Raw genomic sequence first — 13,752 nt, 5'->3', positions numbered from 1 at the left:
CGGGCACAGGCTTACCCGCCCCCCTCCAATTTAGTCCAGTCTGTTCAGCCTCGCATGGGTCTGAGCTTTTCTGCAGCTTTTGATCTCTTTCGAGATTTATCTATGGGACTCTGAAATAAGGCTTATAAATGAGCTTGTAGAGCTAATCGGGTGATGTTTTGTGGGTGTGGCTCCCACATACATAACTTTTGGCCATTTAGTTTCTTGGTAAACTTGGTCCCAAGTTGTTGGGATCTGGCCATAGGCATAGTGGCAATTTTGGGGTATCAGGAAGCCTGAAAGCACCATCAGTCTGCTGATGCACTTGTCCCGCAAGTACAGGTTGACCTGCTGGGAGCACCATACCCCCCAAATTATGGATTGTTAAAGTATATTTATATTGTGGGCATAAACCTTACAAATTAACACAATAAAAATAATTTAAAACTTATAGGACTTTCCCTTAAAACATGCATAGACCATATTCCATTACAGTTGGAATCCTTCAAATCTTAAAAAATTAATTTTTGTGCTAATAAATTTTAATTATATCAGCAGAGATAGAGGATTGACTTATGATTCTAGAAATGACAAAGAACAAGAAAGGAAATGAAGTGCATTATCTAGTCTACTTGGGAATAACTGTTATTATAGAAATTATAAATTATAGAAGTCCCTTGAATATTGAGTCAAGAGAGTGCCTGTATTTCTTACAAATTTGATTCCATATCTACCCATTTTGTTATTAAAGTGGGTTTTGAAGCAGAATAAACATGCTAGAACAGAATCTACAAACAAACCCCTTGGTAAAAAAATACTACCCATCACAGAAAATCAACTACCAGAAATCAACTACCTACTACAGGGAAAGTCTCAGAGACTCACAGACTGATTTTCCTGAAACTACATCCGTATGTTTATCTAATGGTACATGATCAAGGTGTGAGAAGAAATCAATGAGGCAGGATTGAGGGGTGAAGAGATCTCTTAATAGTGTGATACACACCAGCCACCGTTACTGCTGGCAGAACTAATAGGGCAGGGAGAGAGGTATGATTGTATAAATAATCGTTTACTTTTCAGACATGGATAAAAACTAATATTCACCTTATCAAGCTCTTACAAAGCATTAAAGGGGTGGTGAGGACCCGGGGTCCACTAGGAGTTATCCTTGAGCACACAATCAGGAGTAATCCATGAGCACTGCAGGGTGTGAACCACAAACAAACAAACAAACAACAGCAGCAACAAAATAAACCCTACAAACCAATTTTTAGGAACCTGGAAAATAGACTAGGATAGTTCACTCATTGATAAATATGTTATCTTCTGATTATAGCATTTTTTCAAGGCTTTATACCTTTGCCTTTTGTTGGTTGTTGGAGGTCAGATGCAACGACATATACTGCCTTAGAGGCAATATTTCAATATGCCCCACACCAATTCCTCTGCTGGTTCCTAAAAATTTTGCTGAGGCAGAAAACCCCCAATATTTGTTGGATTTAATTCAAATACCAGTGAGTCTAGAATAGTAATCATATTTGCTCAGTGGGTCTGTTCAGCACAGTATCATCAATTTAATGAGCCAGCATGGTAGATTATGGAAGAGAAAGGTGATCCAGATTCCTGATAACTAAGTCATAGCTTAGGGATGGAGAGCTTATTTATCCCTGCAGTAGGACAGTGAAAGTGTAGGGAGGAGGGAGGGGGAGAGGGAGGAAGGGGGAGAACCCACAATCTAGAGAAGTCCATGGCTAGACTAGATTGCTTTGCAGATTAATCTTACTGGACATTTAAAGAGTAACCACAAGTTCTTCTAAATTTTTCTAATAATAGAATTAAAGCAGAGATAAGAACACCTTTTTTATTCATTCTATGATAATGGGGAGAGAAACTCAACTTGTTCCCTTCTGAGGGGCCCCTCATGAAGACAGCCAGGCACGGGGGCAGGAGACTCTGCGTTGCTCTCTTCCAGGAGCTTTGTTTTATAGTCTCTGGATCTTGGTCGTTGATAGGATTACACAGTGCCTGGGCCAGTTTGTGGGTGTGACTGCCAAGCTACTGGAAGATGGGGGATCTGGGTGGAGGAGGCCCAGCCCCAAGCAGGCTTGGAGATCTCAGCCCTGGGTCCCACACACCTGGATTCCTCTGCTGGTTCCTTCATGCCTGAGGCTTGTCCAAGCATGTGGAGAGTGGCCTTGAGCATGGCTATGGCTGGGTTCTGGAGGTCTTTGGCTGCCAGGGCTCTGCTTGGGCCGGGGAGGGAAACTCAACAGCCCCCTCCCAGGGGAAAGAAACTCAAAGTTTCTCTCAAAAAAACCTCAAAAAAACCCAAAGAGAGCGATGAAAACTCTCCTCCTCCTGCACCTGGCTGTCCCTCAGAGGGGGGTAGGTTGAGTTTCTCTCCCTGCCCCGAGCAGAGCCCCAGCAGCCAAAGACCTCTGGAACCCAGTCACAGCCATGCTTAAGGCCACTCTCCACATGCTTGGACAAGCCTCACACAGAAGAATCCAGGTGTGAGGGACCCAGGGCTGAGATCCCCAAGCCTGCTCAGATTGGTACTGGGCCTCCTCCACCCAGATCCCCCATCTTCCAGTAGCTAGGCAGTAATACCCACAAACTGCCCCAGGCGCTGTGTAAATCCCATCAATGGCCAAGATCCAGAGACTATAAAACAAAGCTCCCAAAAGCACTCGGCTGCATTCGTGACCGCGCCATCTCTTATTGTCTAGTTCTCCATCTCGGAGAACTCAGCAAGCTACTGATAGTATCCTGCCTGCACTGCAGAGCCTGGCAAGTTCCCCATGGCATATTTGATATGTCAAAAACAGTAACAACGATGGGTTTCATTCCCCTGACCCTGAAAGAGCCTCCAATGCAGCACTGTTGGGAAGGATGAGTAGAGAGGCTGCTAAAATCTCAGGGCTAGGACGTTACTGATGCCCGCTCGAGCAAATCAACGAATGGGATTACAATGATTCAGTGATACAGTGATGATAGTGACTATTACTTTGATACCAAAATCAGACAAGTAGAGCACACTTATACGTTTGCTCTTTAAGACTGTATTATTCTCCTTTGAACACATATCTCCCTTGCTTCTCTGTGTTTCTTTGCTTGTTTATTTCCACTCTGGTGAAGCCTGTGTTCTCTTTCTCTCTCTCTCCCTCTCTCTCTCTAAAAAGTAGAAAAGTTTATTGGAAAGTAGAAGAGAAAAGAAAGGAGCTCCCCAAGTGGGGAGGAACTTAGTATAGGACTAAGTTCACTTGTGTTCTCTCTTGAACATGTTCTTCTCTCTTTCTCTCCCTTCACATATTTCTAAATAAGTTTCAATAAAAACTATCTTCACCAAAAAACCCAAAAAAACCCCCCACAAATATAGACTGACTATGTCTTTAGTATTGGTGGTGACCGGAAGAGCCCTGACGCCCTAGATACGCCATCTTTGTGCTGAGCAGATCTCTGAAACAAGCTCTCTTAAAAACCAGGGTTTTTCACTGTTTGTTTGTTTTTGTATGTGGGGGGCACACTCAGTAATGCTCAGGGCCTTTGCTACTCTGAATGGTGCTCTTAACCCATCATTTTGAGTCCCATTGTCCACTTTTCTTTGTTTTTGCTTTTGGACCATCCCTAGCTGTATTTGTGGTCCCCTCACTTTCTGGTGGTGTGTTGCCTCTCCCATTCCCAGGGGTAGCATTTTCCCAGTGCTACTGGCCTGAGGCTTTCTTTTCCCTCTGTTTTCTCTGAAATAGTGTCTTTTAAACATCTGCAAGTATTGGTGATGTTTGTTCAGTGGATTCACTAATGTTTTTGAAAGTGACTATCTCATGGTGGAATCATTTAAAGTTACTTGTTTTCCCTATTGCTGAAATTTTACGTCCCTCTCGGAGAGCCTGGCAAGTTACCGAGAGTATCCTGCCCACACGGCAGAGTCTGGCAAGCTCCCTGTGGCATATTTGATGTGCCAAAACCAGTAACAATTGCAGGTCTCATTCTCCTGACCTTGAAAGAGCCCCCAATATGGCACTGTTGGGAAGGGTGAGTAAGGAGAGGCTGCTAAAATCTCAGGGCTGGAATGAAGGAGACGTTACTTGCATCCGCTTGAGCAAATCGGTGAACAACGGGATGACAGTGATATAGTGATACAGTGTATTTAGGGACAAAAATCAACAAAATACTAGCAAACTGATGCAGGTGAGGCAGAAGTGGCAGTGGTGGATCTGTGTTCATTCGCAATTCCCAGGTTCTTCAATATTTTCAAGAATGAAAATATTGAATAATAAAGATGCTCAGATTCAGAGTTAGAAAACAGAAAAATTTAGTAGAAGAGAAAAGAAAAGGAGGTCCCCAAGTGTGGAGGAACCTAGTATAGGACTAAGTTAACTAATGGCTCTTTGTGAGATTTTTATAGGAAAACTGGGTCGTACAAAGAATGGAGGGAATCTACAGAGTGGTTGGGCTGGTTTGTCTTTCTAGTTACCTGCCTTGGGTAACTCATTATTTTAGTCTTGTGACTCCCAATTCTGGGACAGTATAATAAAGTCCTGGGGAATTCCAGGAATATTGAATATAAGACTTGGGGATGAGGTGTGGTAGGTCGATGGGGAGAAATGGAAACTGCTGGTGAGGGGAAACTGTAGGCTCCCCTCTTGTTGGCAAGGGGAAACTGAGGCTTCCTCTTTCAAAACCAAAATAATACTTTAATAATATTCTAAATCGCTAAGAAGTGTCTAATATTGAAATATATGGGTCTGATGTTCAAACAGCAATTCTTAGCATAGCAGATGCTCTCTGTGGGTTTCAACACGGGACTCACAGAACAGTCCTTGTTTCAGCAGGGGAGATGGCAGTGCCTGACTGCACACAGTAATTCATTCTCCACTCCAGTGTGACAGCTTCCTGAGGAATTCCACAGGTGATTAAAGACAAAACAACATCTATGTCACTCTACACAAAAGAGGGTCACACCTGGGGATCAGCAGGAAAGAAGCAAATATTTTGTGCTAGATAGATAAGAAATGAAAGTCTCTGCCAAGGCCAAAAGTTAGCTGCCTCTTGATGTCACAGCCTGCATGATTGTCCTGATCCTGAGTGTGTGTTGCTGCTCAGTTCCACACCCCTGGGACAGATGACGTCCTTTGCAGGATATCTTAAGACCTCTCTTGAGGACCAGAGCAAACAGAGACCAGGCCAAGTCTACCATGAGCTTGAAGAGGAGAATCCCTACTCCTCGGTGGGCAATAAGTGACCAGGGCTTGGCCTTGCAGGTGTCCTACACAAGGCTCACTAACTATCCATTCCTATCAGGACGCAGGGCAGGATGTGACCTCTCAGGGCTGTGAACATGAAGCAATCTTAGAAGAATGTAGTCTTCTGGAGAGTGAAAGAACTGTCTCATCTGGGAAGGAGTTGAAGGAACATGTACTTCTTCCATAGGGGAGGGTCCCTGGTGCGAATCTGTCCTAGGTCATGCAATGCCAACTTGGCCTATAGTTGTGTGACTCCTCTGGCTTATGCTTTTCCCCCACGGAGAGCTTCTTTCCTGCTCTCTCACTTACCTGGAAATCCCAGGAGTCCCCAGGGGCCCCAAATAGTAACAGCAGCCGAACAAGATGCCCTTTTGGGCAGGATCCAGGATGAGAGGAAGCTCAGTGCACCATCTGCAGGGAGGAGACCCTATGAATGAGTAACTGTGGTGAGGAAGAGAGGAGACACAGAAAGAGAAGGAAGGCAGGAGAATTCGCCAAGGTGCTAATCTCCAAGAAAAAAAAATCCAGAGGATGTAAACAGGATTGAGTGGAAAGTGCATTTAAGTAATATAAAATCACAAACTCTCATTCATATTCACATAATATTTATTTCATCCCTATTTTTGACCACATTATCACACTGGAAAACCAACAGTAGATTACTCTCAGCCCCACTCAAATGCTTCCATTTCTGGTGGTGTTTCCACTGTCCGGTTTCCATAGATAATGGCCAACTTCATGCCAGTGAACACAGGGTCCTCCAAACACTGTCTGAAGCAGAAGCAGCTTCACCACCCTGGTAAAGTTACCTCTCATGCAGTCTGCCCTACCTGAGTTCGTGGCCTCTAGCCACATCAGTAAGAAAAGGAAACATAGATTACTTTTGAACTTGAAGTATAGGAAGAAGAAGGACAGGAAAGATACAAAACTGAAGAGGGAAGAAAGAAGAAGTAGATGGAAAGTCACAGGGACAAGACACATAACTGATGCAGAGGTGTGGTATATCTATACATGTAAATTACAGAAACAACAACACTGGAAGCAGGAGATCCAAGTCACAATAATCAAACTTAAAACTGTATCTGGAGTTGAGGTCTGGGGGGTGGGAGTGAAGATGGGGACCGTGATGGAGGGAAGTGACAATGGTGGTGAGATTGGTGCTAGAACAGTGTATGCCTGAAACTCAACTATGAATAAATTTGTAAATCAAAATTGTTTTAAAAGAACATCATTTTATGTATGCCAGAGGTATATACCAGACACAACACACAAGAAAGTGGTTTTCTTCATATGTTTACTGGAAGCAATAGAACCTAAAGAGACTTAGTGTGTATTACACCCAGAGTTTCTCCACCCAGGGCCATATGGCATTTTATGAGCTCCCCGGACATTCCAAAGGGGCCACAGGTGAAAACCACACAAATGGTGGACCACAACCTGTGGTAGGAAAGCAGAGGAAATAGGAAGAAACAAGGCCTAAAGGAGGCCATGGTTAGAAAAAGATGAATAAGCACGGAGTCTCCCATCACCATTTTGGTGCCACAGTACTGCCTTCAAGGATCACTCACCACATATTGAGGAGAAAGCAGAGAAACCCAGGCAAATTTCCAGACATAGTGACTGCAAAGCTTCTTGATTAAGTCCAAACAAGGGCTCCAGCTAGACTGAGAGGACAGAGATGCTACAGTTAGTGAGATTAAGGTAAAAATTTGCTTAAGATTCACAATCTTCAAATTCTAATCGTGTGTTTTTTTTTAGCTTTTTGATCATGCCTGGCAATATTCAGGGGTTACTTCTGACTCTGCACTCAGGAATTACTCCTGGTGGTGCTCAGAGGACCATATAGGATGCCAGGGATCCCCGTGCAAGACAAATGCCCTGCCCACTGTACTGTGGCTCCAGCCCCCAAATTCTAATCTTTAACACCACACAGCAGGCAGCTCCATGCTTGATAATATTAGAAAATGAAATAAATGACAGATACCACTTATTGAGTGCTGGATACATACTACGTACTATCTTAATAATTCTGAATTTAATTCTCAAAAACACCCTGTGAGCAATATTATCACCCTTACAGATTATTAAAGGAAATTGAAGAAATTTAATTCTTCTGGTCAACTTCACAGAGAAGAAAAGTATTAGAACCAGGATTCAAATACAGGTAGTAACTGAGCATCCAAATCCATCTTTTCATCATTATTACCTTTGGGAAATTACAGGGATTCCTTATTTTGGGGGATGGTGAGGGGTAAATCACAACAGATACCTTTAGTTTCTACCACTTAGACATTTAGCTTTTAACTGAACTGCATCCATTTGCATTTATCCTAATGATATAGTGAGATATGTTTGACTCTTCAGGTCACCCCCAGGCTGTCTTCCTCAGGCTCCTTTGTTGGATCTTCCTCCTCTACCTCCAGCCTCCTCTCCTATGTTTGTGCATCCAAGAAATTTGCCAAAGCTCCCTTTCAACTTTTTCATTCTTTTATGAGAACATCTACCATATGGGTCCAATGATCATTCACATGCTGTTAACACCAACATTTATATTCCTACCCACACCTTCCACTTGGCATCAGGCTCTGTATTCTACTAGATATTCTCATTGTTGCTCACCATCACACATACAGTACTACTCTGATGGTCTTCATTTTCAGCCTGTTTCTGAATTCTCACTTTCAAAACCTGAACCTTTTCCTTGATTTCTTACTTTAACTCATTATATAGCTGTCAAATGCTCATCCGTGTCTTTGTGGTACTCAGATGTTGGATATTAACCCACAGTTTTTTAGGCTTCATCAGTGTATTGCCCCTTTTACTCTCCACAGAGAAGCTTACACAGTGCTCTCACAAGCACCTCCAATCCCCTGAATTTATCTTTAACCTTTCCTTTGTGCTTTATCTCTCCTTCTGTTAGCTGCTAAATTCCCCAAGTCAGGCTTGTCTACTTATAAAGTCAAACCTTCTGGTGACTTTGGATTTTGTATTTGTAGAGAATTACTTGCTTTCCTCTTTCCCCTATAACCTTTCATATTTTATTATAGAACAATGGTCTTTGCTTAAACGCAGAAAGACCATTAATGCTATGCTCCTAATATTTGGGAGTTAATTGACTCTGAAATATATCTAGTCCTGAGCATCTGTCATAATTCTTTGATTCAGGATTCAGTTGCCATAGTTCTTAATACCCCAAAAAGCTGGGTTCCACTGAGGGGTCTCTAGATGGACCTGGGTCAAGCAGCCAAGCTGCTGCCGCTTGGAACAGGACAGTCTAAAAGTCATAAGACATTGTCTTGATACAAGCCGAAAGGACATATAAGACAGGACCCTCTGGGAAAAGCTAAACAAGATTGATGACTTTGTCTGGGATTTACAGTAAAAACTCAGCCGGCTTTTAACCTCTTCCCCCAGAGCCCAGAGAACTAAGTTTTGGATCTGTATTTCTTACTGTTTTTATCCAATTAACTGCAAATATTAGTAAGAAGTAAACTCAATTGTTAATATACCAGCAGCAAGGGAAAGAAAAGCTATACAGAGGCTTGTCACCAGTGAGTGAATTTCTCAGTATAGTCTTAGATGGCCTTCTTGGAGAGCCTGGCAAGCTACCGAGAGTATCCCGCCCGCATGACAGAGCCTGGCAAGCTATTCGTGGCATATTCGAGATGCCAAAAACAGTAACAAGTCTCCCAATGGAGACGTTACAAGGTTCCCGCACGAGCAAATCGATGAACAATGGGATGACAGTGCTACAGTGCTACCATAAGCTCGAACACTATTGTAACTATTTTACCAATACTAAAAAGATAAAAAATGTAGATGTTACTAGTGCTCACTCCAGCAAATCAATGAACAACGGGATGGCAGTGCTACAGTGCTACAGTCTTAGATGGAACATCTCCTTGAGTTAATAAACCCAAGAGAATTGCCTCCATTGAAATGCTTTACCTCTGTGAGTGATCAGTCACACCTATGTGCAGTCCTATACCTTGAACCTCCTCAGATTGTCTATATAGTCTCTTTGTTTCTGAAATAAACTGGCCATTTTGACCATTGGTCTGTGGTCCCTGTCTCTTTGTCCCTAAGTCAGGGAAGCCAGGAAGGTGGTTCTTGGCCCCCAAATGCGTCGTACCAAAGGATTCTTGCCTCATTTTTACTTACCTTTAGCATCCCATATTCAAAGTTTAAACACACCTTTGTTTTATGAAGGAATAAAAAAATACATTTTAGGTGTTTCTAGCTAAAATTGATAAAAATAAATTTGGGAGATCCCTAATTATCAACTTTTTAGTTTTGGGCCAGTGGCATTTGAGATCTACTCCATCTCTTGACTTAGGGCCACTCTCAGTGGTGCTTGGGGAGACCATTCCTTGCTGGGGACTTAACTCAGGTCTCCTTCAAAGCCTGTGCTCGGACAATTGAGCTCCCTCTCTGGCCTCTCACTAACTTTTTATCTTCAGTTCCCTTCACCCATTAAGTGGATTGTCTGGGATAACCCATCCCTCCTCACTCTTCCCACTCACCCTTGAGCAGTAAACGTGCTTCTTTTCTGTTTCCCATGGCCTTCTTATCATATAATAGGCCAGCTTCCTCTTTTGGTGTTAAATGAACTTGCTGAGAAAGAGGATGGATTCTTTTCCACATAAAATAAAAGCAGAAGTAACTTTTATCTTTGTAAACCTGACAATGTTGTGTGGGAACATTTTTTTTTTCTTTTTGGATTACACCCGGCGATGCACAGGGGTTACTCCTGGCTCTGCACTTAGGAATTACCCCTGGCAGTGCTCAGGGGACCATATGGGAAGCTGGGAATCAAACCCGGCTCGGCCGCGTGCAAGGCAAACGCCCTACCTGCTGTGCTATTGCTCCAGCCCCGGGAACATTTTTCTTAATCCCAAGTAAAGATTAGTAAAACCCCAAGTTTTTGGTTCTCTCTGCATGGTAAATCTTCAAAGGGAAAATCTATATATATATATATATTATATTATATAGTTGGTTCTCTCTGCATGGTAAATATTCAAAGGGAAAATTTATATATATATATAGATTTTCCTTTTGAAGATTATATATACTATATATATACTATATACTATATATATATATATACACTATATATAGGCTTTTTGGGTCACACCTGGCAATGCTCAGGGCTGACTCCTGACTCTGACTCAGGAATATCACTCCTGGCTCGGGGGATCATATGGGATGCTGGGAATCAAACCCGGGTTGGCTGCATGCAAGGCAAATGCCCTACCCACTGTACTATCACTCCAGCCCTGTCATATATATTTATTTTGTCCAGTCTCCCCAGTTCATTCTGAAAGCTCTACCTAGATAAACAGAGCAGAAGTTTGTCATGGTACTGCAAAGGAATATGCACCATCCTCATCCATAACAGCCTTTAGTTATGAAACTGTGCATTATTGTATTACAGGCTATGTTATCTCCCAGACATTCAGATAGTAGTAGAGAAGATATCTAAATATCTCAGTACACTGTCCTCTCCTGAATGGGTGAGAGAATAGGGTCATGTCTCTGAATTGTGTAGTGAATATTCTGAGTGAAGCCTTTTTCCTAAAGGGTCTTAGAAACGCAGCCTTCTTTCTATGTTGGGCAGGTAACAGGTAAGACCATGTCAGGAGACACTGAGATGCTTTAACTACAGCACCTACTGATGTCACTGCTAACTATCTGCAGGGGAAATCTGCAACTTAGATTCATATTTTCATTGTAGACCATATAATAAAGGAAATAGACCAGAGTTTGGGAATTGCACTCATAAGAGCACATTTCTCATGTGTATGAGGGTCTGGGTTGGAAGCCTGTCTCTATTCTTCCTCCTCCCCCTGAAGAAAAAAAACCCCAGGAAACGATAACCACCCTCAAACCCTAATAAAAGACCCCAAGCCTTTGTTCCTTTATCTACCCATTACCTCACTGTGACCCAGGTGTATTCTGCAATTTTCATGTTTCATAAATAACAAATCTCTAAAAATTCAAAGGTCTCCTGATAGTTTTTGTTTTGCAATTACAAGAACCACAGGGCTGGTCCAGTTATAACAAAAACTGGCTAACATGAATATTAGATAAGAATAATATTCTTGCCCTAAAGCTTAAATATAAGAACAAATAAAAATATTTTTTGTTTGTTTTGGGGCCACACCTAATGGTGTTACCAGGTGTGTAACACCTGTGTTTACCCCTGGTTCTATGTTTAGGAATTACTTCTAGCAGTGCTCAGGGGACCATATGTAGCACTGGGAATCAATCCAGGGCCAGTCACATGCAAGGCAAGCATCTTATCCCTGCACTGTATCTCCAGTTTGGGAGAGCCTGGCAAGCTCCTCGTGGCATATTCATATGCCAAAACCAGTAACAATGATGGGTCTCATTCCCCTGGCCCTGAAAGAGCCTTCAATGCGGCACCATAGGGAAGGATGAGTAAAGAGAGCTGCTAAAAATCTCAGGGCTAGGATAAATGGAGACATTAGTGAGACCACTTGAGAAAATCAACGATCAATGGGATGATGATGATGATGATGATGATCTCTCCAGTCCAAGATAAGGACCACGTATCTTCATCTTACCCTTTCACCAAAAACAAATCCTAACTTTGTTTAGGTTTACAGATAAGATGGACTGTGCCTCAGGTAACTAAGTAAAGAGAGAATTCTAGTGCCCATTGATATGCATCCTTTCTTCCCTGCTGCCTATAAAAATCCCTTCTTTGACCGTGCAGGCAAATCTTTGAGAATATGAGTCCTCCATCTTCCAACCAGCCAGCTGGTTGCTAAGAAAGCTGTTTTTGACCATCAGCACATCCTTCAACAGGCAGTAAAACTGAATCTTCATCTTTATAATTATGAAGCTTCAGGCAGATAGGGAAAGAGACTCCATACATACTCCCCACATGGCAAGAAGATCTTGGGAAATGATAAAATCAATTAGCCCTAAGGCTGCCGGGACTCACTTCATGGACATAGGAGTTAAGACGTTTAACTGGAGCCAGGACAGACAAAGAGAAGGCTGGACCCTTTTCAAAGTAACATCTCCATTTGTCCCAGCCCTGAGATTTTAGCAGCCTCTCCTTACTCATCTTTCCCAATGATTGAAGGCTCTTTCAGGGTCAGGGGAATGAGACCTGTTATTGTTACTGTTTTCGGCACATCGAATACTTGACGCGGAGCTTGCCAGGCTCTGCAGTGCGGGCAGAATACTCTCTGTAGCTTGCAGGGCTCTCCAAGAGGCATATATATATATACATATATATAATATACATATTTCCCTCTATGATTTTTGAAAAATGGGTAAGGAGTGTCTTATATGTGCTGTGCAGCTGCTTTGTGGCCGTGCAGTCCAGAAATATGTTCACTCATGCGTGAGGCTCGGCCAGAGTGTGTGGAAAGCAGCCTGGAGCGTGGTGGCGGTTGGGAGGTCGGCTGCCAGGGCTAGGTCTGTTGGAGCAGGGAGGGCTCTTCTGCAAATATTTTTAAAGTAATACATTAAATTTATTATTACATTCATTATTAATTAAATTAATAAATCAAGACATGAAATAAACAAGGTTCATGATGATAAGCCACACAAACATCCAAAGTGAACAAGAACAAGAACTCCAAGGGCGGGTAGGGAACAACAGAGGTTCAGCTGTTATTGAACATCAAAAAGTAATAGATATCATCCCATTCATAATACTGATAGAGGAAAAATAGGTTGAAAAAAATTTTTAAAGTACAGAATGCATCATTAAAATGGAGAGTCAATTGTTATAACGGGTGCAGGCACTCAGATTCCTGTCCTAAAAGTACTCATGGTTGGAAGCAAGAGATCAGATTCAGAAGACTTTATTTAAGGGAAGGGAAAGGAAGAGTAAGAAAGGCAGAGAAGGCCCTAGATTTTTGGGAGGGGTTCCATAAAGAAGTATTCCAGAGAAAGGTATAAGTCCTTTCCCTTTTATACTTTTTAAGGTGGGTGGATGAACATTTCTACATTGTGTTTCAAGATTGTGGGTCATTAAAATATGGTGAAGATACTGAGATAATTATTTTCTGCTTTCTGTGATCTAGACTGTCTAGGGACTAGGTCATCCAGGTAATCAGGTACCACAAGGCCATCTTTATGACATTCCATATCAATGATTCTCTCTCTATTTTGGGGCCATATTCCTAATTTTACCCTATCTGTTCCCCCCTTTTCTGTGTCAATGTATTTATTTCAAATCAGTGGGGACAGAAGGCAAAGAGATAGTCAATATTAATAGTTAATATCAGTTTCTCCACTTCCAAGAACCCAGGATTAGCATTTCTAATGGATATGGTTTTCATGCCTTTGATTTCCTCTTAAAATTCTATTACCCTATAGCTTATTACAGCAATCTCTAATCCCCGCATCCCCCATTTCTCTAGAACAATAATAAATTCTCAGCTTCTAATGTATATCATGGGGACTACAATTAATATAGTATTATTGAAAGTTGCTCAAAGATTAGATCTTAAATATTATCCTCATAGAAGCAAAAATTGGC

The sequence above is a fragment of the Sorex araneus genome, chromosome 5 (assembly GCF_027595985.1).
Source record: "Sorex araneus isolate mSorAra2 chromosome 5, mSorAra2.pri, whole genome shotgun sequence".
In the NCBI taxonomy this organism is placed as follows: domain Eukaryota; kingdom Metazoa; phylum Chordata; class Mammalia; order Eulipotyphla; family Soricidae; genus Sorex; species Sorex araneus.
The sequence above is the reverse complement of the archived record's forward strand: the minus strand, read 5'-3'. Positions refer to the sequence as shown.